The sequence below is a fragment of the Mixophyes fleayi genome, chromosome 8 (assembly GCF_038048845.1).
Source record: "Mixophyes fleayi isolate aMixFle1 chromosome 8, aMixFle1.hap1, whole genome shotgun sequence".
NCBI classification, from domain to species: Eukaryota; Metazoa; Chordata; class Amphibia; order Anura; family Limnodynastidae; genus Mixophyes; species Mixophyes fleayi.
This window is the reverse complement of record NC_134409.1, coordinates 94,091,774-94,119,096: the sequence shown is the minus strand read 5'-3', so window position 1 is coordinate 94,119,096 and position 27,323 is coordinate 94,091,774.

Here is a 27,323-nt window from a genome sequence, read left to right as displayed (position 1 = left end):
CTGTCGTCCAGCATGAAGTTGTAGTTTTTCCTGTTTTGTGTTCTCTCATTTCATTCTCTTCTCAGGACTGTTAATTCTTCTGATTATTAGAAGATGACAGAGACTGGTTCAGGTAATGATAAGGAGGTATTGGGGAGGAAGGAGAAGTTAGTAGCATAATCGGTCCAGCCAATTACTCTATTCAATTCAGGGGTAAAGGAAAATTTGGAAACCTTGTATCCAGCGAACAGTCATTCAATCCTGAAGTCTGTGGACAAGAAGTCTGTTCACTGGATGTGAGGCTCATGCTTATATGCAAACAGAAATACAGTAAAACAATGCAGATGATGTGGCTTGCTTCTATTGGTCCAGGTTTAAGGAAGGTCCAGGGGGTTGTAAATCATAGGCTGGTTTAATCTAAGGAATCCAAAGGTGGGGGTCATCTCTCCAGGGGATGAGCTCTGTTCTTCCCGCCATAACTCCAATTACAACCAGTCTATTAGCATTTTACAGTCAGAATCATATTAAAGGTTTATTCCCTAACATCAATAACTAGAGTATGCAATGTGCAATCTCTTCGCCGAATGTACCGGACAGCTGCTGATGTAAAGGGGATTAATATGATATCAAACATGACACATTTCCCTTAACCTGAACTATAGGTTTCACTAGTATGCATATACCTTCTTTATTAAACATGAATTCTACTATATTTAGACATAAATGACTATGTGTTGCAACTACATTTAAGGTGTACTATTTGCAAATGTTTATGTTTGTGCAAATGTGTGTAAAAGTGTAGAAACTGTTTATTGCCACGTGTTGCGGCTGGATACGCCCTTTCACGACGTAGCGTGCTCTACGCATAATTTCAGACAAAGACAATCAAGGTTGTTCGATATTAATTGAAATGACTTTATCCAATTTGCTGACTTTGACAACGGGGATCTCCACACCATTCACGAACTTTGATTTCTGAAAAGTAATGTTACACATTAAATTTCAGTAGTGCTTTACAGAGAATATTGGAACATTTAAAAGAATCAGCATACCTATTAATCTTTCAATCTATAATGTCTAGCTCCGATAAAAAAAAACATGAACATGCTACCCAAATGTTGGTTACAGGACAAAATACACCTGCTGGTATATGTTTTAAGTGTATTTTGAAAGCGGAACATCTAGAGAGGGACAGGTGCAGTAAATAAATACATGAATGTATTATCTAGCTGAGGAAAATATCATCCAACAAAATATAGATATTTCCCTCTCTAGGGAACAACCAGCCATCTTGTCTGTTCTCTGCAATCTGGTACAGATCAGAATTGGCCAGAAATCTGACTTCATGGGAACGTCCAGGCCAGCCAGCAAAGACATCTGTGAAACTGAAAATAAAATATATTTAACTTTGTTTTACAATACACATCATAAGACACAGTCACATTTAACTAAAAATATTGCTTTCCAATAGTTGTGGTCAACTACAGTGTGCAGAATGATGGAATGCCAGGGTTTGCGGTTGTAGTAACCCGCAGGGTTGTCTGTGGTGGCAATGATAGGGATGTGCGTCCTGTCGATTGCTCCAGCACACTGTGGATAACTACGTCGCAGGAATCCAGTGATGGTGTCATCCAGTCCCTTTCCTTCAGGTAAGGAGATGAAGCAATGGTAAAGGGCTTCCAGCAATGCCTTGGTGACTTTGTGCACTAGAGTACAAACTGTGGATATCCTCATTCCAAACAAGTAGGAGATTGTGCAGTATCCGCCAGCGGTAGCATACCACCACAAGACAATTGCTAGCCTCCTACTTGGTGCAATGGACTTTCTGAAGGTTGTTGACTGTTTAGAAAGTGCTGGGGTGATAAGGTCCAGTACATACTGAAATGTCCCACGTGACATACGAAAATGTGCCATCCACTGCTGGTCCTCAAAAGATTCCACAGTAGAACAGAAAGCTTCTCTGTGGCTGCGTTCTCCGGCACACATTGTTCGGTCAGTCTCAGCACTGAATCTCAATATGGAGGAAATGCTAGCCCTGAGAAAAGCTCTCCTCCTGTGCATATACAGATGCTGAGTATAGCAGCTGCATCAAGCTCTCATTTGCTGTATAAAACAGCAAATAAACATGAACTTTGGGCTACAAAAAAGTGACTCGTCAGCCATTATTAAAGCAATGCTGTGAACAGTCACCACTCACTTGGACCTCATCTTTGTGTGCAAAAAAACTAGTCCCCTTTAAATGACCTCAGCATTTTTCAGCCAATGAAAGCTCCTCTTGTGATGACTCACACTTATTGCCAGTCAAACCCGTGTGCAGTATGAATGGGCCGACCCGGGAAATTCCCAGGTCCAAGGTGTAGTGTGAACGGGGTCTCTGAGCTGGGATGCTCTGTGCCTCAGCAAAAACTCAGCTTGAAAAACTGAGAATTACTGAACCTTATTAACTGTTAATAAGGTTCAGTAATTCTGTGGAGAGGTTCCTAGCAAGCACTTTGCATTGCCTCCTATGTTTTTTTTTTATTATTTCCCTTGGATTACAAAATGAATATTTTATTGTGGATTTCAAGAAGATTTCCCTTGGGTCATACTTAGAAAATACTATAGGATTACAAAAGGAATATTTTTGTTTCTTAATAAATTGACGAACAAGGATTTGGGGAGCTTCAATTAAACTCTGTAGGTTTTTTTTAATATTTGTGACTACCTCAGCCCTCACAGCCCCCCCATTATTTTTTGCGGGTTCTAGCCCATTGAATAGTGCTGAGCTAGTTGAAGACTTATGGGAGAGCCATGCTGCCTGTATTTGTATTTCAAATTAAGTTCGATGGCCTATTCATTTCAGTGGCATTTTTACATGCAGTGAACATGCTGAAAAGTCCATTGAAATGAATGGAAAAAGCTCAATAACATTTGCATTCTGACACATTTGCAAACACATGCAAACACGTAAAGCGTATATCAACTGCATGTGAACTGCATATCAAACACTTATCACATGCATGTGCAAATGCATAACAGTTATATGTGTTTTCGCATGCTCTATTCACTTGTGTTTTTTGACCCAATTACAGTGGATAAGGGCTCTTAATAAGAAATTATTGGAGGTAATAGGACAGAAAGAAGAGCTTTTAAATTTTAATTTTAGTTTTAAATCTAACTTAAATTTTAATCTGAAGTTATAAACAGCAAATTATTAGATACAAATTAGCAACATTTGTAAAAACTGCACCAACAATATTTCTAAATGTCTCCCAATTAATACGATGCCAAGTCTAACCTAAAATAGGAAAAGTGCATTATTAGTTGTTTCTTCTTCAACCATTACTTACCTTTTCTAAATGTGGTACCACAGATTTAGTGGATAAGTTCTGCCCTCTAAGTCTTCTCAGAGGACTCAGGAAATTAAAATTTACAGCACACCCTGCATTAATGGTGCTCTAATGGTGCTCTCTGAGCTCATTTATTGCTAATGAATTCTTTCACAAATCATTCTTATACATATCCCTGATAATTATTACTAATAATGAAAGGAATACATTATTTTCAAACAGTGTTCTATTTCAGTTTGTAAATTTTTTATGTTTGCCCATTCTTTGCTATCAGCTACCTATTGTTCCCCGTTGACAGCTCTAATGCAAGTGGGAGCTCAACAAGGTGGTATTTATTCTAAATATTTTACATTGTGTCCAGAGAGACTCTGCTTCAGGTACTTAAACATTGAAAATGTTCACAGAGAAACAGACAGCCATAATGATCACTAGCTGCCACATGTAAAAAATAATGAATAAATAAGGGATATATCAATAAAATGCAGAGTTTAGCTCACAAGCAAGAATATATAGGAAATCAAAACTTAGCCTTGAGTTAAATTATGTAATGTATTATTTTGGTGAAAGTATCCCTTTAACAATGGTTTCAGTTTTTATTATATCTGCTCCATTTTAGTAAATTTCCTTGGTGTAGTGTGTTATTTTCAATCAGTGCAGGAAAACAGTAGCTGTCTGTGCTTTACTAATTAACTAATAGTATTAAAATGCCTGGTTATTCTGGATCTGAGCACACAGGCTGCACTGTACTGTTTTCCTGTCATGTAAAAACCCCAGAAAATTATACTTTATAAAGACAAAACAGATTTTGGTAGACATTTTCTTGGCCAATATAAATATTTATGTTTAAGCTGTTACTTTCAGTAACTTTGTTACATGGTTAGAATAGTGTTATAGTATATCATAGCTGTACCAAACTGAGAAGCACATGTATTGATGATAAAGATAATATTTTGCTGCTTGCAGAGGAAACACATGCCTCTAATGGGCTAAACTGAGGAGGTAATGGCCAAGTATTTATAATACATGAATATTTAAAAATTGATTATTTGAAGGGTGTATCATAATATTATTATTGAGGAATAGAGAGAAAGGCAACAGTCACCTGGGGTCTTTCCTCCTCCTAGCCATTCATAAATATTGATACTTGCATTGTACGCAATTCTCTTTGGTTATTTCCCAGCATTCTTTAGTGGTAATGGTAGTAGGAGTACCACTGGGAGTAGAAAGCAAATAAGATAATGTAAAGACAATGTAAAAGAATAACAATAACATTGACATCATGTGTACTATATGAAGTGCTTCCAAGTACTAGCAAAGTTTTGCAAAAATGATTCTGATAATCCATTTTTATTTTTCCAATTAAGCTAATGTACTGGGAATACAGGCAGCAGTTGAGCCTAGTAGCCAGAGCTGAGATCTACATAGGGTAGCATGTGTAGGGTGAACACATATTTTCAGAATTTAGACTGTTTTTGAAAGTCTGGCAATATCAGCTTTAGTTAGTCCCTGTGTCATTTTGCTTGCTTTCTGTGTAATAGGCTTCCAAATAGCTATTTAATTGTATACTAGCCACTAGTCTTGGAGACTGCATTATGCAGCAGCCATAAGGATTTTGATATGCATTTTGTTATGAGCTGCAACGGGTTTCTCTAGCCACTGCGACTCGCTGTTTTAGGCTTTCAGGCTCAGGCAACGGCCAGAACGCTCTGCTGCAAAATCGCTGTCATGAGAGGCAGCCAGGTGTGTGAGCAACATCTCTCAATTAATTAATCAGCCTCCTGAGGCGGATTTATCATGCTGTGCCTCTTGAGTTTTGATTGACCCCTTTATGTGTTTAAGGCAGGGAGGGCTTAGCCTCCCTGCTGGTTATAGTGTTCAGTTCCTTGTTGCTGACCTGCTGCTGTGTGCTGTGCTGATTTATGGATTGATTTACTATGTATGACCATTGGCTCATTTCCTAGACTGTGATTTATTGCTGGTGACCCTGACCTTTTGCTTATGACTTGGATATCCTTGTCTTCTGCTGGCCCTGACCCATGCCTGAACCTTATCTCACTGACTGCTTATGTCCTTTGACCCCGGATTGTTCCTGACCACTGTTAACTCCAGTCATTACCTCCTATTCCACGCTGCGGTGATATTTATAAGCTTACTCTACTCTGAGTTTAAGACATGGTGGCATCTGAGTACCTGTGAGCATAACAAGCTATACAGGAAAGACTACTACTATAGGTGAAGACCTCGACACCTAGTTCTGCGAGCTTATGATAATCAGCCATTAGCCATAACACATTTTAATAAAATTCAATGAGGGTCAGCACTGTGTACAAGTCATCAGTATTGGAGTCTGCATTACATACTAGCCATCAAAACAGAGATCTTTATTGCATTCTACTGACCAAATTGTGGCTCTCTATTGTTTACAACACCAGAATAAGGGTTTACATAGTATACCAGACATCGACATTGGCAAGAAATTCACACCATCAGAATGAGCTATGCATCATATACTAAACACAAGATTTGGGTAGGATTCTGGATTGTATTCTACCTATTATAACTGAGATCTGTATTAAATACAGATATGGCGTGCTTTATACACTTACCTCCAGAATAGGGTCTTCTTTATACACTTGCCTCAAGAATGAGCTCAGTGTTCTAGCCTGGTCACAATGCATGTAAACTAGACTTGGCTCTGCTTTCTATACTAGCCAAAAGAATATGCTCTACTTTTTATATTAGCCAATGGATTGCTTCTGTTTTTCAATCCTCACCACTGCTATCACTTTATATGCTGTTCTTAATTATCAGACTCTGTCCGTCTCGTTGTCTCTTTAATGTAAGCAACAGGAAATAGCTAAGACTGCCATGGGAAACTAACACTTCTGTATAAACATGATATATGTTCCACTTACTGACATTTACCATCCACTGAAATACATTAAATTTTGATATACAATATAACATTGTTTGGGGAAAATAACCATCTTTAATTTTTGCCCAGCACCTCATTCTTCATTTGTACACTAGGTCATATTTAGTGTAAAACATTTTTTTTTTCCTATATGGAACTCCTATGTGACTATAAAACCTTCTTTTTGAACTACACTGAGCCTACGTGAGGATATTTCATAGTCAGTTAGTGTGAAAAATGAACAAGCCACCAATGTATTCCAGATACTCCACAATCTATGTTTATTTTCGTTTGCTACAGACCTACCCATTTCCTTTCTCTGTAAAACACACTCCCAAACTGCAGCTTTATTGTTGGAGAGGAAGTACTGGTATCCTTGAAATGGTTGTTATTTTTTATGAAAGCAAGACATTAATTACTGTGAAAGAATGTGAAATCAGACTAAACACTGAAGCTGAACATGTAACCTATATACAGGTTACATGACATTTCTAATAATTCTTTCCAACTGGATTCTATTCTGTTAAAAATACAAGTAAAAAATTGCAATGGTTTGACATGCATTGATTAGTGATATGTTTTTTGAGGTAATTGGAAGTCTCATACTCATTGTCACTAATTACATGTGTTATATTAATGCTTTTACAATGCAAGTAAACAGGTCTAAAATTAGAACCCACTGTTTTTAATAACCCCATATCAACGGGCCTTTTTACTAGCATTTGTGTTGCATTTTTTGAACACATATTGTTCTTTAAATTGAGAAATTGGAACAGTTGGGAAGTATGGTTTATAGCTAGTAAATTAATTGGGGAAGCCAAGTGATATCCAATGACCTAAAAAAATTCTAATAAAAATACTAATAATACCGCTTTCATACTGCCACCCCTGCAGTTTCCCGGGTTCCTCAAGCAGGGTTTTTTGCCAAGTCTCCAGGCGTCCCAGGTCAGAGAACCCATTCACACTGCACTTTGGACCCGGGAATTTCTCGGATGGACTCCATTCATACTGAACACGGGTCTGCCCTGGCAATAAGTGTGAGTCATCAAAAGAGGAGTTTTCATTGGCTGAAATATACTGAGGTCATTTAAAGGGGACTAGTTGTTTTGCACACAAAGATGAGGTCAAAGTGGGTGGTGACTGTTCACAGCATTGCTTTAATAATGGCCGACGAGTCAATTTTTGTAGCCAAAAGTTCATGTTTTATTGCGTTTATTTGCTGTTTTATACAGTAAATGAGAGCTTGGTGCAGCTGCTAACACTGTGCTACCTTGCACAGTGTCATTTCAGCAGAAGAAAGGAGCAATTTCTGGCACAGAGGGAGAATAGTTGGCGCCTGTATATGCACAGGATGAGAGCTTTTCTCAGGGCCTGCATTTCCTCCATGCTGCGACCGACCAAACAATGTGTGCCAGAGAACAAAGCCAGGGAGAAGCTTTCTGGTCTAATGTGGAAGCTTTTGAGGGCCAGCAGTGGATGGCACACTTCCGTATGTCACGTGGGACATTTTAGTATGTGCTGGACCTTATCATCCCAGCACTTTCTAGACAGACTACTAACTTCAGAAAACCCATTGCACAAAGTAGGAGGTTAGCAATTGTGTTATAGCTACCCCTGGCAAATACAGCACAATCTCCTGCTTGTTTGGAGTGAGGATATCCACAGTTTGCACTCTATTGCATGAAGTCCCCAAGGCATGGCTGGAAGGCCTTTACCATCGCTTCCTCTCCTTACCTCGAGGACAACGATTGGAGGACACCATCACTGGATTCCTGCGATGTGGATATCCACAGTGTGCTGGAGCATTCAACGGAACACACATCCCTATTATTGCCCCTAATGACAGCCCTGCGGATTACTACAACTGCAAGTGTTGACATTCCTTCATTCTGCAGGTTGTAGTTGACCACAACTATTGGTAAGTATAATTTTTTATTGAAATGTGACTGTGTTATATGATGTATAATGTAATGCAAAGCTAAATATATTTTATTTTCAGTTTCACAGATGTCTTTATTGGCTGACCTGGACGTTCCCATGATGCCAGAGTTCTGGACACTTCTGATCTGTACCAGATTGCAGAGGACAGACAAGATGGTTGGTTGTTTCCTAGAGAGGTAAATATCTATATCTTTTTTACAGATGTTTTCCTCATCTAGCTAATACATTCATGTATTTGTGCTATTTGTTTACTGCCCCTGTCCATGTGTAGATGTTCTGCATTCCAAATGCAATTAAAACATATACCAGCAAGCAGGTTTATTGTGTTCTGTAACCAACATTTGGGTAGTGTGTATATGGTTTTTTTTTTAAGCTAGAGATTATAGATTGCAAGATCTATAGTAGTAGTGATTGTTGTCAAAGTTCCAATATTCTCTGTAAAGCGCTACAAAAATTGAATCTGTTGTATTTCTTTACAGAAATCCAAGTTCTTGAATGGTGTGGAGATCCGAGTACATCATTGGAGATGCAGCTTACCCTTTGCGCGATGGTTGATGTAGGCCTTCACACTGCAACATCAACTGTCTGCATAACAAATTTGTTTCACCTATACCCTCAGCTTAGCTCGGATGGTGGTAGAAAATGCCTTTGGGTGCTTGAAAGGACATTGGCCATGTTTATTGAAGCACAATGACATTGACACTAAACTTATGCCACATGTAGTTGCTGTTTGCTGTATTTTACACAATAATTGTTAAATACAGAAAGAGCTGTTTCTGCCAGATTGGAATGTACCAGACTCTGAACCATATGTGCTGTTTGTTGATTCTATGGCTTATGAGGGAATACGTACAAATGCCTCGGCAGAACTAATTCGTACCCCTATCCACGCCAATCTGTCATCCATTATTGAATAGAGCAGACAAACGTTTAGCTTAACAAAATATGTGTATTCAAATTGGTAATTTCTTTGTTAAACAGTAAATATTACCTCATATCTACCAATACAAATCTAATTTAAATCAAAAGTGCTTGATTTTTTTTTTATAAAATTTTATTGTCAAGCGTTATCCCTGCACATTCAGGTTGTGCCGGGGATGAGCGCCTTTCTCTTCAGAAAAATTGCGTCCAATGGGACGCAATTGTTCTGAAGGGAAAGGCATATAGTTTCCTGGCCGGCAGCCTCCGGCGCCTGCACAGTGATGCGTCTCCGTTGCTAGGCAACGGGACGCTTCTCTCTGGCTTCCTGTCGGCGGTCAGCTGACGCTGACTGCCGTTCTCCCTGCCACCAATGACAGTTTTTCTGCACTTATTTAAGGGATACTCTAGCGCCATTCTGGGCCAGAGTATCAAGGTCCACCTTGCCTCTAGCATCTGTATATCCTATCCCAACATCCTCACTACTTTTGGGTTGTGACCCGGATTGTTTGACCCTGCTTCTGGAATACCCTTTTGGCTTATATTGGATCTCCCGGCTTGACTCCTGCATTCCTGACTCTGAATTTGCCTGCTCCCTCGGTTCTGTATTTCTGCACTGTTGTGACCCGGATTGTCCGACCTCTCTGCATCATTTCATGGGTGGCTACCTTGGAGGGCCGCAACCTGTGTGTCTCTTCCGCAAAGCCCAAACCTCCTTGCGGGGGTCGCTGGCGAAGACCTGGGGCACATTAGACTGCGCGCCTTCTGGACTAGCTACGCCAATACATGCAGGAGAGCCTGATTCTCACGTCTAGCGTGACATGTCAACAGGGGGAACCTTCTGCTCGCAAATTGCTTATTCATCTGGCTCACAGAGTAGAAAAACATGAAAACAAACAGACTCAATTTCTTCAATGCATTCAGGGAGTCGCCGACAGATTAGAATAGCTTCAAACTGCTGTAACAGCATCTCAAGCGGTGGCCGTTACTAGTTCTGAGGTTGCCTTAGACTCTTCGATTTCCACTACAACCTCCACTACCTCATTATGTCTTTCACCTCCTGAAAAATTTGACGGGGATCCCAAGAAATGGCGGGGCTTTTTGAACCAATGCCTTATTCATTTTGAATGTAACTCTGGTTCGTTTCCTTCGGAACACATTAAAGTGGAATTTATCATTTCTCTCCTCTCTGGGCAGGCTATGGCAAGGGCCTCGCTCCTATGGGAATGCAATGATCCACTGTTACAGAGCTCCTCCTCTTTCTTTCATTGAGGCATATCGCAAGGTTTTCGAAGAACCGGGTCGGGTCAGCTTCTAGTCTTCTGAATCTATGCCAAGGTTTGCAAACCATGGGACAATATGCGGTGGAGTTCAGTACTTTAGCTACTAACGCGTCATTGTTCCACTTCAACTCGGAAGATATTTTCTGGCAAGGCCTGGTGGATCGGGTAAAGGATGAGTTGGCATCCCGCGAGCTTCCAGCAGATCTTGATTTCCTTATCTCTTTGTGTGTCAGAATTGATCTGCATTGTCGGGAACGCTCTCACAGACGATCTTCTGCCAGACGTTTCTCTCCTCGGCTTGCTTCTTGCTTTCTTAACCCCGGCTCCACTGAGAAGCCAATGCAAATTGGACGTTCCCGTCTCTCTTCTGAAGAGAGAGAGAGACACGTTTCAAGCAAAATCTGTGCCTCTATTTTGGTGAAACCTGTCATTTGTTCTCTACCTGTACCAAGATGCCGGGAAAAGCCTCCTAAGAGGGAGGCCGGTTTAGGAGTTAATCTTACTACTCCCTACATCTCTTCTAGTCCAGACTTTCTAATGACCATTTTGTTGGATACTCCTGCCGACCTCATGTAACATCCGCCTTTGTGAACTCTGGTTCCGCTGGTAATTTTATCTCCGCCACTCTTGCTTTGCAACTCCAAATCTCCTCTCGAGATCTGCCTCAGCCTTTCTTCCTCACAGCTGTAGAATAGAGATTCCAACTGTTCCATATCCTGAATTACGGTAGGGAAGCTTCCTACGGAAACCATTGAATTTCTGCTTCTTCCTCTATTAATTCCATTACTCTGGGTCTACCGTGGCTGAGACTTCCTGCACCCCAATTCGACTGGAATTTGGCTCAAGTTACCTCATGGGGGCCTCCATGTTTCAAGAGATGTCTTTCCAAAGTTAAACCCACTGACACCTCTGTTCCCTGTCGGGTCATTTCTTCCCAGCTTCTGCTTCCAGCTCCTTATACCTCATTTCAGAATGTCTTTTGCAAAATTGCTTCTGAGATTCTTCCTCCTCATCGCCCCTTGGGACTGCCCCATTGATTTGCTACCGGACAAACCCATTCCTAAAGGAAGAATTTATCCGCTGTTGCTGCCTGAAAATCGGGCAATGTCCCAGTACATTGCTGAAAATCTCAAACGGGGCTTTATCAGAAAATCTTCTTCTCCGGCAGGTGCTGGATTCTTTTTTGTTAAGAAGAAAGATGGAATCCTGCGTCCTGGCATTGATTATCGGCAGTTGAATGCTATAACGATTAAAACACGGTACGCCCTTCCTCTCATCACAGAATTGTGCGACCAGATTACCGGTTCCAAAGTTTTCTCCAAACTGGATCTCATAGGAGCTTATAATCTAATCCGCATCAGAGAAGGTGATGAATGGAAGACTGCCTTCAGTACTCGAGAGGGACAGTGTGAATATCTGGTTATGCCCTTTGGGCTTTGTAATGACCCAGCCGTCTTTCAGTCCTTCATTAACAAAATCATTCAAGATCTTTGCTGCCGCTCCGTGGTAATGTACTTGGATGACATCCTGATTTTCTTTCCGGAACTCAGATCCAATCGGGTCCATGTCAAGGAGGTTCTTACCCATCTGCGAGCTAACCATTTGTTCTGTAAACTCGAGAAATGTGTGTTCGAGGATTCCCAGATCCTCTTCCTGGGTTACATTGTCTCGGGTTGTTGCTTGCGGATGGTTCCTGAAAAATTGTCTGCGGTTGTCAATTGGCCCCTTCCCTGCCACTCAAGTGATCAATCCGCTTACTTACAGACTTCTCCTTCCCCCCTCTCTTAAAGTCCACAATATCTTTCACATCTCTCTGTTGAAATCTCTTCTGGTACTTAACAAATTTACCCACATCTCCTCTCAACCATCCCCCATTCCATCTATGGATGGCGATGAGTACGAGATTTTCACGGGCACCCTCAGTATCTGGTCCACTGGAAGGGATTTGGACCCGAGGAAAGTTCTTGGGTAAATGAGGAGGATTTTCACGCTCCTTGTCTCCTGGCTTCATTATTTAAAAGTTTTCCCTAGAAGGATTTCCCTTCCAGGAGAAATCCGTTCCTGGCACAGTGGCAGGAATGGGTACCTTTCTCTTCAGAACAATCGCGTCCCGTTGCCTTTCAAAGCACTTTACAAATGGGGACAAACACAGTAATAAAAAAGACTATGTAATATCAGATATAAAAGAGGTAAGAGGGCCCTGCTCACAAGCATAAAACCTATGGGAAAATAGATGTTTAATACACGAGGTTAAGTGCCACATATCATGATAATTTATTTATATAGCGTCAACATATTCCGTAGCGCTTTACAATTGGGGACAAACATAGTAAACTAATAAACAAACTGGGTTAAACAGACAAAGAAGTGAGAAGGCCCTGCTCGCAAGCTTACAATCTTACACATATTGCATATAGGTCCAGCCAGATTGCAAGGCTAAAAAGTGCATCTGTTTTTTTTATTTCAGTAAAAACTGAAGTTAGAAAGCTTGGGTGAAGACAAATATCTTTACAAAAGATTTAAAAATTCTAATGTAAATTGCACCTAGTGTGCACGAGACGAACCTTAGGCACTGGTGCAACCACTTATTGTGGCCTTTTCCCAAGGCTGTGCATACAATCAAAGGTGGTGACTACACAGACAAATAGAAAACTATTGGTACACACAGTCCCTCTACTTTTGTAACCCTCTCCCAGCTACCCGGATTACACCCAAATAGCTATTCACAGCAATAAGGGCATATAGGGGAAAAATACTAACAAATGATTGCAGTGCAGACATCAATATATGTGAGTGTAACAATTACACGGTCTTTGTTAAAAGACACTTTGCTTTACACTGCTGTTTCTCTTTGTGAATGCACTGGGATTCATAACATGATGAACTGCCATACAATCTGGGCCTGCTGATTGCATGCCCTCTGCCTTAGTCCTGGAATTCCTAGTGTTTTTGCATTGAACTCTGTGTTTGGCTATTAGACATGTTATGAATCCCAGTGCATTCACAAAGAGCAACAGAAGTGTAAAGCAAAGTGCCTTTATTCAGGTAAATACACAAACAAAGATAACTCATGTCCACTAATAAGAACATGTTCCTAAGGAGACTGTATAGTAAAAATGGTAGGAACAGGTATTATAAGTTTTACCCCAGTCCAGAAGGCATAAGGCTGTCCAGGAAAGCAGACAGAGTCCAGGGATCAAGCAGTGATCAGACAAACAAATCCAAATAGCCAGGCAGAGATCAAGCAAATTAGCGAGGTCCAGAAGTCTGTCCAAAAGGTCAGGGCAACAGGCAAAACAGCGTGGTCCAAGGTACAGGCAAACGATTCGGGGTCTCAGGCAAGCAGGCAAGGTCCAAGGTACAGGCACGGGTCATACACAGAAGTTCAATCCAGCAGGTATATACCAAACAGCACAGGAGCAGGTGAGCAGCAGCCAGGAACAAACGGATGAACTGCACAGAGCACAGCTAGAAACAGGTACTTAAAGCAGTGCAACAGGTGCAGTTCTAATCAGGCATAATGCAAGGAGATTAACTCCTTCAGGCAAGTAGAAGAGTTTAAGAACAGAACAGCAGCCCCTCTGGTGATATGAGGCACTGCTACTAGGTACAAACAACAGACAGAGTTGTAACACTTACTATTATTTTATTTTTAATTCCTGTCTGTGTTGTTCGTGAGTCTGATGTAAGTGTATTTTGCCTTTGTATAGTTAGTTTTATTTCTTTATTTGTTTTTCTGTGTTTATTATTTCTTTGGAGAAGGTTATGGAGAGAGAAACTAGAGGGGATGAGAAAGTGAGATAGGTAGAGCAGGAAGAGACAGAGAAGGCACAGGGGGAATTAGATGAGGCAAATGAGAACAGACAGGCACAGAAGACCAAGCCAAGACATAACATTCTCTTTTCAGATGATATAATCCCCTGCTACCACTAAATATTTTGAAGCCACATTGATAGGATCCTAATAAGCCGAAAATAGCAGTTATGGGCACAGTTCTGTGAAACAGTCAATGTGTGGGGGGCATTAAAGAGAACTGTCCACTGCAGGAAAAGGTTTATTGATATCTAGGCACATCAAAGAAAACATGGGGAGCAGCAAAAGGCTGCAGACAACCTCCTTCCTATTATAGATTATATACTGTAAGCTACAAGAAGAAGTTGAGGCAAATCCTGTGATGCCAACTAATTAAGGGCTCTAACGTGCAGGAAACTAATGGACTTGAGGCAGAGCAATCAGACTGGTGATAATATCAATGATCTTTTCTATATTTTGTTTTAATTATTATACAATAAAACATAATACATGTGTACAAAACAATGCAAACAGGCTGACACACATACTGTAAGTAATTGAATATGCTATGTGTATGACATGTTTATACTTCACAGCATAAACATAACAAACATCTGAAAATAATATATTGTCTTCTTTTACAATCAACAGGTTTATCATAAATTACACTACCATTTGAATAGATAGCAGGTTACCCCACCTTAAAAATTAGTAATTATTGTACTAACTTAATTTGTTCAAAAAAAACAAAAAATGTGTAGGCAAACAAGACAATATTACATCTATAGGGTCTCATGCTCAAACTGTGCTTTTCCATACTTGACACATGCAGTAAAATGGCGTAAGTCTCATTCTGTATGCAGAATTAGATATATCTGCATGTTGCACCTCTCTACGCTTAGAGAGGAAGAACATTGGAGGGAATGGGTAGGCTAGTGTAGCTCTAGTACAGCAATTGTATTCCCAACAAGTTATTATGAGCAAACTCTGCCCATGGTGTCAGAAACAATCTCTTGAGGGCACCCATGCAGTCGAAAAATCTCTTGAATGAAGTGTTGCGCCAGGATAGAGGAAGAAGGCAAGCCCACAAGTGGTACAAAATAAGCCATCTTTGAAAAGCGGTCCACCACGACCCAGACTGTATTATGACATCTACTGGTAGGGAGATCAGTTATGAAATCCATGCTGATGTGAGTCCATGGTTTGGAAGGTATAGAAAGGGGTAACAAAGGTCCCATAGGAGCCAGGCGAGAAGATTTGTGCTGTGCAAAAACATCACAGGAAGCAACAAAGTCCTTAACATCACCACAAATGAATGGCCACCAATAGGAGCGGCAAATTAACTCGTAGGTTTTCTGAAACTCTGCATGGCCAGAAAATATAGAAGCATGGTGTCACACCTTTCCCTAGGAATATCACTGACTGGTATTAGCACAACTAAACTGAGAGGCGCGGAGTCTAACACACCACCGGTGTTCGCCAGGGACCCCCGCAAGGAGGTTTGGGCTTTGCTGCGTGTGATGCGCAGGTCGCAGTTCTCCCAGATAGTTACCAGTGCAGTGAATGGAGAGTAGTCAAACAGGCCGAGTCAAAACCAGAGGAGCACAGTACAACGGAGAGAAGGAAAATCGTAGTCAGGAACAGTCCAAGGGTCAAAACCAGTGCGGGCAGCGAAGAACAAGGGATGATCCGGAAGAGAAGTCAAACAATAGCCAAGGAGTCAATACACAGGAGTAACACAGGAACAACCATGCTGGAGCTGGAAGAACCAATACTCTGGCACTAGACATGTGTCAGAGGCTGCCTTATACACCCTAATGTGCCTCCTGATTGGGTTAGGGAGATTTAGGCGGTTTAGACATGCTGGCTGCAGACAGGTGAGCAGAGATAGAGTTCTGCTGCTAGGCAACAGGACGTGGATTACGGAGAGAAGGTGTCCGTCTATGGCGCCTGTGGAGAGCGCGGTGACGGCACCTGACAATATCCTCCCCTTCTTTCTTACGGGTGGTGCAGGAATCCCGCAGAAATCTTGCCAACAGACGTGGAGCGTGAATATATTCATCATAGACCCAAGATCTCTCCTCTGGGCCGTAGCTCTTCCAATGGATGAGAATTTGGCGTCTTCCTCTAGAGATACGAGATTCCAGAATGCGTTCTACCAGAAATTCTTCACCACGAATGGTCTTGACAGGAGGAGGTGGAGAGGTTTTGCTAGAGAATTCGTTGAGAATGAGTGGTTTAAGCAGATATATGTATTATAAATCCAAAGAGAAGCTGGTAGATGAAGTCTGTAGGTGACAGGGTTGATCACATGAGAGATGGAAAAGGGTCCAATATAGCATGTAGCTAATTTCATAGTGGGAACCTTGAGTCTAAGGTTGCGGGTAGCTAACCAGACTTTGTCTCCTACCCGAAGTACAGTAAGATTCCTTCTATGCCGATCTGAAAAGTGTTTGTAACGGTCAGAAGCTTGTAATAATCTGGAACGTACTTGGGACCAAATTTGAGAAAAATTGTGTACCCTATTCTGCGCAACAGGTACTGAGGAATCAGAAAGATCAGAGAAGGTGGGTAGAATGGGATGTCTCCTGTAGATGGTAAAGAAGAGAGAGTTACCCGTGGACTCGTGTTGGTGGTTATTATGGGTAAACTCTGCCCAGGGTAAAAGTTCACTCCAAGACGACTGTTTATCCAAACAGTAGCACCTCAGAAATGCCTCCAGGTCCTGATTGGTCCGTTCAGTCTGCCCATTAGTTTGCGGGTGGTACCCGGAGGAGAATTTTAGGCTGATCCCAAGCTGTTTGCAAAAGGATCTCCAGAATTGGGAGACAAATTGGACTCCACGATCAGAAATGATGTCCCTCGGGTAGCCGTGAAGGCGAAAAATCTCTCGGATGAACAGGAGAGCCAGCTGGGAGGTAGAAGGTAATCCCTTGAGGGGAATAAAGTGGGCGAATTTCGAAAAGCGGTCCACCACCACCCAGATGGTGTTAAAGCCCTGACTGGCAGGAAGGTCTGTAATGAAATCTATGCTGATACTGAGCCATGGAAGGCCTGGAATGGGAAGAGGATGAAGGAGACCGGCAGGGGGTCTCCTAGGAATCTTATGTCAGGCGCAGACCTCACAAGAACGGATGTATTTCTGGACGTCCGAGGACAAAGAGGGCCACCAGTACAAATGAGATAGAAGGGCAACAGTCTTCTTAACCCCGGCATGACCAGCGAACTTGGCGTTATGAGCCAATCTCAGGAGTGTGGTGCGCCGATGTTCCTGTACAAACGAGCGACCAGGAGGAGGAGTCTTGAAAGGCGAATTGGTCAAGGTTACAAGCGTTAAAGAGTTGAGGATAGGTTTGGCTACCATGGGTAACGAGTCAAATGCTCTGGACAGTGCATCAGCACGCAGATTCTTGGTGCCATGGCGGAAGGTTAGAATCAAGTGGAATCTGTTAAAGAATAGCGACCAGCGGGCCTGGCGAGGATTCAAGCATTGAGCAGACTGCAAGTAGGTAAGATTCTTATGATCAGTAAACACTGTGATGGGAAATCGTGCCCCTTCCAACAGGTAGCGCCATTCCTCTAATGCGGTCTTGATGGCGAGGAGCTCTTTATCGCTAATCCCGTAGTTAGCCTCACTGGCCGAAAACTTTTTGGAGAGGAAACCGCAAGGAACGGGAAGACCTGCAGCATTCTTCTGAGACAACACCGCTCCTATCCCAACAGAGGATGTGTCGACTTCCAAGAAGAATGGTTTACTTTGGTCGGGTTGAGATAGGACCGGAGCAACCATAAAGGCCTCCTCAATGGCCAGGAATGCTTGAACTGCCTCTGGAGGCCAGGATTTAGATTGGCCACCCTTCCGAGTAAGCAGAGTAATGGGAGAGATTAGCGTGGAAAATCCCTTGATGAATTGGCGATAGTAATTTGTAAAGCCAATAAAACGCTGGGTAGCTTTGAGGCCAGAAGGCTGAGGCCCATTACGAATAGCCTCTAATTTGCTGGGATCCATCTGAAGGCCAGAACCCAAAACAATATACCCCAGGAAGGGTACTTGAGAGCAATTGAAGAGGCATTTCTCTAATTTGCAGTATAGCTGGTTGGAACATAAACGAGTGTCACGGGCACTAGGAGTCTTTACCCAGGGATCACCAGGTGATAAGCTTACCAGAGCAGTATAGGTGGTAATATGGTACTCTGGTAGCGGGGTGATCACGGAACAGGAGACAGCAGATGATAGAGATGCTCGGGAAAGTCTATGACTAGCAGCACTGGTAATATATATGTAGTAATACACGAGGAACTGAATGGACAAAGGACACGTGAGGGTAGTCAGCGGTCTGCGTTAGCAAGTTGTACCGCTGTCTGGGTGAAGGAATGGGATCCAGGTGAAGGTATCCGGGAAGTCAGTGGTCTGCGTTAGCAAGTTGTACCACTGCTATGTGAGAGGACACTGGAACAGGTGACACTGGAAACAGGAAGCAGTGGTCTGCCTCTAGCAAGTTGTACCACTGAATATATATGTGAGGAGGAGCACGGGGAGAGACTGCAATACAGAGGATACACAGGCACCTTGAACTTGATCCACAATGACATGCACAATATAGTAATGACTGAACAGCACTGCAATAATACAAAGTCATAGAAACTATCCGGGCAAAAGATAACACAGTCAATGATGGCAAAAGTCTCAGCTGATAGTAAGCTCCATAGGAGAACAACTCAGTCCAGCAAGATATGCAATACACCAGCACAGTCAATGAGAAGTATGCATACCGTGGTTCAGGAGCAGGCTGTCAGACAGGAGTGCAGAGATACCTGAACGGCTGGAGGCCGGCAGGATGCGAAGTCCCTGGAGGGTGAAGCGGTAATCAAGTAGGTGCAGCGCACAGGTAGGTAGACCAGCAGGGGATCAAATACTCAGGAAGCAGTAGTATGTAGAACTGGACTCCTGGAGGACCCTGAAGAGTAGCGATGGTCTAGACGAGATGAAAGCATTGAGGCGCAGATCCGATGCAGACTGGTGAGTAGAAACCAGCAGGAACACTGAGAAGCACGGAGAGCGGATCAGCTGCTGCAGACACGAGTAGAACTGAGGAGTAGCAGCCAGCAGGACTCTGCAGGTACACGGAGGTAGCGGATAGCAACCAGCAGGTGCAGCCACGATGAAACACGGGATAGTAGAGCTGAGCTGGAACTGTTGAGCACGGAGAGCAGCGGATAGGAATCAGTTGTAGCAGTCTCGAGGAAACACGGGAGAGTTGAGATGAGCTGAAGACTGTAGCACACGGAGGCAGCAGATAGGAATCAGCTAACAGTCACGATGAAACACAGGAGAGTTGAAGTGGTCTGAAGACTGTAGTGCACGGAGGCAGCAGATAGGAATCAGCTAACAGTCACGATGAAACACAGGAGAGTTGAAGTGGTCTGAAGACTGTAGTGCACGGAGGCAGTGGATAGGAATCAGCTAACAGTCACGATGAAACATAGGAGAGTTGAAGTGGTCTGAAGACTGTAGTGCACGGAGGCAGCGGATAGGAATCAGCTAACAGTCACAATGAAACACAGCAGAGTTGAAGTGGTCTGAAGACTGTAGTGCACGGAGGCAGCGGATAGGAATCAGCTAACAGTCACAATGAAACACAGGAGAGTTGAAGTGGTCTGGAAACCACAGGACTAGAAGTGGTCTGGAAACCACAGGAATCAGCAGCGCTGAATACACGAGGAAACACAGGAACACCTTCAGAGGCTCATGGGGAATGAGACTCCAAGATCAGGCAGCGAGGTATGGACAGCAGGTGCTTTAAATAGGGAGTGTTGTCTGATCAGCCAATTAAGTTAAAGGAACAGGTACTGAAGGTTTTGAAAGGGCTGCGCATGCGCAGACCCTCAGGATGGTGGACGGCCACGGTTCCTAAACACACGGGAAGAAGCACTCACAGTCTGGTGAGTGACAACGAGAAAGTACATCCTTGACATGCAGAATATGAGTAGACAGATCTTGAGAAAAAATTAGGATGTCATCCAAATAGATCACCACCGACTGATAGAGTAGATCCCTGAATATTTCATTAATAAAGTCCTGAAAGACAGCTGGGGCGTTACAGAGCCCAAAAGGCATTACCAGGTATTCATAGTGGACGTCTCTGGTATTGAACGCGGTTTTCCATTCGTCTACTTTACGAATTCTAATCAGATTGTAGGCACCTCTTAGGTCCAGTTTGGTAAAAATTTGTGCCCCTCGGATACGATCGAAGAGTTCCGAAATTAGGGAAAGAGGGTAGCGATTTTTAATCGTGATGGCGTTAAGTCTCCTGTAATCAATGCACGGTCTGAGAGAGCTGTCCTTCTTATTAATAAAAAAGAAGCCTGCCCCTGCAGGAGAAGATGACTTCCTAATGAATCCCCTCTCTGGGTTCTTGGAAACATACTCGGACATGGCTTGAGTCTCGGGTAAGGACAGAGGATATACCCTGCCTCTAGGAATGTTTTTTCCAGGGATGAGGTCGATAGGGCAATCCCAAGGCCGATGCGGAGGAAGGATTTCAGAAGCGGTTTTAGAGAAGACATCAGAAAAACCAGAATAAGCTTCAGGAAGACCCACCAAGATGTACAAAGGCAGGCCAACTTGGATTTCGAGGGAGAAACGGATCTCAGGCACCTCTTGTTACAGGAGGAACTCCAGCGGATGACTTGTGAGCTCGGAATGAAGCGCTCCTACTTCCATCTGGAGCCGGGAAGTAGAGAGAGAGATTGAGCCATTGGAGACTCTATTCCCATCAACTGCCGTGAACATCAAATGTTGGGTCAACGGTATCGTATGGAGACGGAGTTCGGTCACTAACCTGGAGGAAATAAAGTTCCCTGCGGTCCCCGAGTCCACAAAGGCCCAGGTGGGAAATGGGCCATTGGGGGAAGCCAAGGTGACAGGCATCAAAAACTCTGACTCTTTCCGAGAGTAGGGAGGAAGGGACTGGGGTACTAGGTTGTCCTCCCTATTATCACCTAGGAGGTGGCGTTTTCCTGGCCTCTTGGGACAAACGAAGAGGAGATGACCTGGTTCACCACAATATAAACAGAGGCGGTTCCTCATTCGTCTTTTACATTCCTCTGGAGAGAGACGGGAACGACCGATCTGCATGGGCTCCTCAAAGGGTCGGCGAGTGCGATCCCGTTCGAGAACCCGTTCCCTGTGGCGAATGTCCACTTTGATACAGAGGGATATGAGGTCGTCCAGGTTGGGAGGGAGGTCACGAGAGGCTAAATCATCCTTTATGCGATCATTAAGGCCTTGCCAGAAGGTAGCGATGAGAGTTTCAACGTTCCATCGAGTTCGGCTGCTAAAGTCCTAAATTGTACCGCATAATGTCCTGCCATAAGGGAGCCTTGGCGTAATCCTAGGAGACCGGAGGCAGCGGAAGAAACTCTTCCTGGTTCGTCGAATACTTTTCGGAACCTCTCAATGAAAACCATCGAATTTCGTAGCACAGGATCATCCCGTTCCTAAAGAGGAGAAGCCCAGGCTCATGCCTGCCCAGAGAGGAGGGAGATCAAATAAGCCACTTTAGCTCTTTCCGTGGAGAAATTTTCGGGAGCCAATTCAAATTGAATAGAACACTGGTTAAAGAAACCACAACACTTCAGTGGATCGCCATCATATTTCTCAGGAGGAGGGATGCGGAGGCTTCTGGCAGCTGCGGTGCTAGAAGAGATGATAGGAGCCGAGGCAGTGGAGGATGAAGTGGTCGTGGAAAGAGTAGGTAGTGAGGCTTGAAGAGAGTCCAGGCGGGACATCACTCCCAGAATACATTGCAGCGATTGTGCCTGATTGGATTCTTGCCTTTCCACTCTTTGACCCAGGTGCAGTAATAAGTCGTGGGCCGAAGGTTCGTCTGGTCCACTCATGGCCAGAGTATTCTGTCACGCCTTTCACTAGGAGTATCACTGACTGGTATTAGCACAACTAAACTGAGAGGCGCAGAGTCAAATGCACCACCGGTGTTCGCCAGGGACCCCCGCAAGGAGGTTTGGGCTTTGCTGCATGTGAGGTTCTCCCAGATAGTTACCAGTGCAGTGAATGGAGAGTAGTCAAACAGGCCGAGTCAAAACCAGAGGAGCACAGTACAACGGAGAGAAGGAAAATCGTAGTCAGGAACAGTCCAAGGGTCAAAACCAGTGCGGGCAGCGAAGAACAAGGGATGATCCGGAAGAGAAGTCAAACAATAGCCAAGGAGTCAATACACAGGAGTAACACAGGAACAACCATGCTGGAGCTGGAAGAACCAATACTCAGGCACTAGACATGTGTCAGAGGCTGCCTTATACACCCTAATGTGCCTCCTGATTGGGTTAGGGAGATTAAGGCGGTTTAGACATGCTGGCTGCAGACAGGTGAGCAGAGATAGAGTTCTGCTGCTAGGCAACAGGACGTGGATTACGGAGAGAAGGTGTCCGTCTACGGCGCCTGTGGAGAGCGCGGAGACGGCACCTGACACATGGTACCAACGTAATAATTTCTTCCATAGTGTTTTAGGAACGAAAGATTTACCAGGAGGAGGAGATTGAGACACAGTAGAAGCTAGCAAGCACTTAGGATCCAAGATGGGGTGATTAGTAGATGGATCTGAATCTGCTGAAGTATCAAAGGCTCAAGACAAAGTATCCGCTCTTTTATTCAAATGTCCAGATTTAAAAGTGACATGGAGATTAAAACGAGAGAAAAAGAGAGACCATCGAGCTTGCCGAGGATTGAGACATTGTGCCGTTTGTAGATATAGCAATTTTTTAATGTCAGTGAAAATCGTTACTACATGTTGAGCCCCTTCCAAGAGGTATCGCCACTCAGATAATGCCAACTTCATAGCTAGTAATTCTTTGTCGCCGATGGTGTAATTTTGTTCTGCTGGTAAAAACTTTCGAGAGAAAAAAGCACACGGCAACAAGCGGTTGGTAGATGACCGTTGGGAGAGGACTGCTCCAACACCAACTGCTGATGCATCCACTTCTAAGAAGAATGGTTGTGAAAGATTTGGTATTTAGAGAATGGGCGCTGAAGAAAAAGCCTTTTTGAGATAAAAGAAAGCCTCTAAGGCCTCCACTGCCCACTTCTTTGGGTTAGCTCCTTTTTTGGTGAGGGCTGTAATGGGAGCCACTATGCTGGAGTAATTTAAGATGAACTGTCGGTAGTAATTTGCAAAGTCTAGAAAGCGCTGAATGGCTTTGAGTGTAGCTGGCAGCGGCCAGTCTAGAATGGACTGAACCTTTTCTGGATCCATCTGTAGACCTGATCCGGAAATAATGAAACCTAGAAAAGACATAGAAGCTGCTTCAAACAAACATTTCTCCAACTTGCAGTACAGATGATTCCTGCGAAGCCTAGTTAGTACTTCGGCCACATGCTCCCTATGAGTATCCAGGGTCTTTGAAAAAATGAGAATATCATCTAGATAAGCAACAACGTAGGAGTAGAGAAGATCCTGAAATATCTCATTAATAAAACTTTTAAAAAACGGCTTGGGCATTACAAAGTCCAAATGGCATCACCAAATATTCGTAGTGGCCATCGCGGGTATTGAAAGCGGTTTTCCACTCATCTCCGGACCGAATACAAATTAGATTATAGGCGCCTCTGAGATCCAGCTTCATGAAGATCTTAGCTCCTTTAATTCGGTCGAATAGCTCGGTAATCAGAGGAATAGGATAGCGATTCTTGATGGTCACCAGATTAAGCCCGCGATAGTCAATGCAGGGACGAAGCGAGCCGTCTTTCTTTTTTACAAAAAAGAAGCCAGCCCAAGCCGGTGAGAGATAAGGTCTGATAAAGCCTCTTTGGAGGTTCACTTTGACATAAATGGACATAGCTTCAGTTTCAGGTTGAGAGAGAGGATAAACTCGACCTCTAGGTGGAACTTTGTCAGGTATTAATTCTATGGGGCAATCCCATGGACGATGGGGTGGCAGAGTCTCTAAACGAACTTTATCACAGACGTCAGCAAATGATTGATATTGAGGAGGTAACATAGAAGGATCTGACGGTGAAATGACCTTGGAGGAACGGAGTGGTCTCACTTTGGGTAAACATTCTGAATGGCACCGCCATGAATGGCACCGCGAACCCCAGGATAGGATCTCAGACGTATTCTAGTCTAGTTGTGGCGAGTGGAGTTGGAGCCATGGAAGGCCCAGGATGACTGTGGATGTGGTACAAGGCAATATTAGGAAGGAGATACTTTCAGAATGTAACGCTCCTACACCAAGGAGAAGAGGCATGGTCTGGGTACGAATTACCCCTTTGGAAAGCTGAGATCCGTCAATAGCTGTAATGACGACAGGAGTTTCTAAAGGAACAAAGGGAATGGACCATTGAGTAACTAGACCTTGCAAAATAAAGTTCCCAGCAACACCAGAATCGATTAAAGCTTGGGTAGAGTGTCTTTTAGAGTCACATAGTAGAGAAACATGAATGGTACAAGCAGCAGAAGAGGAGGTTTCTTCAAGCCCCAATCTGACCTCCCCAGAACAGATCAGGGTTTGGCGTTTCCCGGCCTCTTGTGACAAGAATTTAAGAAGTGACCCGAGTCACCACAATAGATATATAACTTGTCTCGGTGTCTGCGGTCACGTTCTTCAGGGGTCAGCCGGGATATTCCAATTTGCATGGGCTCATCAACCATAGAAGAATGTGAGACAGGATGTGGCACGGGCCCATTGACCAGGCGACAAGCCACCTCCTTCTCCACCGCTCTCTCTCTAATTCGCAGATCCACCTTATTACATAATGATATTATGGCATCCAGGGTAGTAGGAAGTTCATGGGCGGCTAATGCGTCTTTAATGCGGTCAGATAACCCCTGCCAGAAAGCAGCCACCAATGCTTCATCGTTCCAAGACAATTCAGAAGATAGAGTGCGGAATTCAATGACATATTGTGCCACTGAATGATTTCCTTGGCTTAAATGGAGTATAGCCATGGAGGCGGAGGAGAGTCGGCTGGGTTCATCGAAAATCTGATGGAACATCAACAAAAAGGATGCATAATTAGAAAGAAGCGGATCATCCCTTTCCCACAGTGGGGAAGCCCAGGCTAAGGCTTGGCCATTTAGTAGCGAGACCATATAGGCCACTGTAGCTCTATCAGTGGGAAAATTTTGCGGTTGAAGCTCAAACTGAATTGAACACTGATTGAGAAAGCCTCGACACAATTTAGGGTCCCCATCAAACTTGGCCGGAGTAGGTAACCTGAGCGTAGAGGAAGTCACAAGGGAGGCCTGATGTCCCGAAAGTTGCTCAGGAGGAGAAGCGTTGAAGCATGTCCAGACGCCCAGCAAGTGCCTGTAGACATTGTAGCAACCGACGCTGTGTGTTGTCCTGCTGTTCAACTCGAGCAACTAGATGCTGTATCATATCCTTCGCAGAAGGCTCCACTGGAGCATCAGACATTTAGGCCTGTTCTTACTGTCACAGCTCTGGGGGTTTTTTGCAGATCCATTGCCTCTACTATAGAGTATGGTGGAGGCAGAACACAATGATATTCTCAGGATAAGTTCACGGCTTACAAGCATCAATAATAACACAGGAGAAAGTAGTAGTGCTGCAACATAGTGTATTGAATGTTGGTACAACAGGAATGGAAGGAAATAAATATATATATATTGGCAGAGATGAATACACGGAAATTCGTTGTAATGCAGACACAAATCACATATGCTACTTCATAGTTGGTAACTTTTGGTAACAGCATGAGATGAGATGATATACAGTTCAATGCAGTGATGATAAACAAGAACACTAGGATCCAATAGAGAACCACACAGCAGATGAATGTGAATCACTGGTACAGCTCACAGTCCAAACAGAGTAGTAAATATAACTTAGCTGATCCGAGAGTAGAGATGACCCAACATAGCAGGTGGTACTGGAATCGCTGTGATTCTTAATAAGTAGAGCAGTAAGCATTAAACATCACCCAAGGACTTGGATGAACACTGACACGTGCAGTAGAATGTTGCCTAGAAGTAGCAGAGACGTGAGTAGTATCTGAACCATGCGTGGAACTACAGGTAGCAGGATTTGTTGTAACTGCAATGGTAAGTTCGCTGTAGTATGGAGCCACTGAACAGGGACACGTAACTTGAGCCCAAGTACTAGCCACCGGCACAACAAGTAGTTCACAATAACAGTCCAGTAAACAGGTAACAGCAGAGTAAGGATAACCCGTGTCAGACGTGGAACTACAGGTGACAGATAACTTGATAGTAGCTCTAACAGAGAGATGCAGCGATCTTAGCCAGCCAGATGTAAAGTTGAACCAATAGATAAGGTACAGGTTTAGTAACAACTTACGATACTCGTTCAGCGTGCAGATGAATAGCGGAGAGGAGTTCCAGCTTGCAGATGAACAGCGGTGAGGAGTTTGCAGCTTGCAAATGAACAGCAGTAAGGAGTTACAACTTGCAGGTGAACAGCGGTGAGGAGTTTGCAGCTTGCAGGTGAACAGCGGTGAGGAGTTTGCAGCTTGCAGATGAACAGCGGTAAGGAGTTACAGCTTGCAGGTGAACAGTGGTGAGGAGTTTGCAGCTTGCAGGTGAACAGCGATAAGGAGTATAGTCCAGCAAACAGGTAACAGACACACGGAAGGAAAAGGTATACAGCCAGATCCAAATGCAACCAGAGTAACACGAAGAACAGGCAATGAGCCCATAACCATGGGAGGTTAATATAGTGCTTCAGGACCAATGAGGTTCGGGAGGAGGTCCAGATCACAGTAGCCAGGAACACCTGTGAAAGTAATGACTCTGAGGCAGAAGCAAGCAGAATCATGGTTCTTAAAGGGAAAGTCACAGCACCGGCACCTAACTATCGGACCGGCGTGTGACACAGGCATACAGATTGGAACTTTCCCTGCAGCCAGGTCATATGCTCTGAATTTAAGATGTTGGAACGTCTCAGTCTATATAAGTTAATGTAATGCACCTTAATGGTCATTACATTCTCAACTCAGGGAGTACGGAAACCTCCCGTGGAGCAGAAGGGCAAAAGTTATTCAGAGTTTAACTGTTGACTGTCAAGGGTGTTTGCTTTCAGTAACCATTGGAATGCCTTCCATACACCCAGAGACCAACACCTCAGCGCCCTATAGTGTTACCAGCCCTGATGGAATTTTTTGGGGTA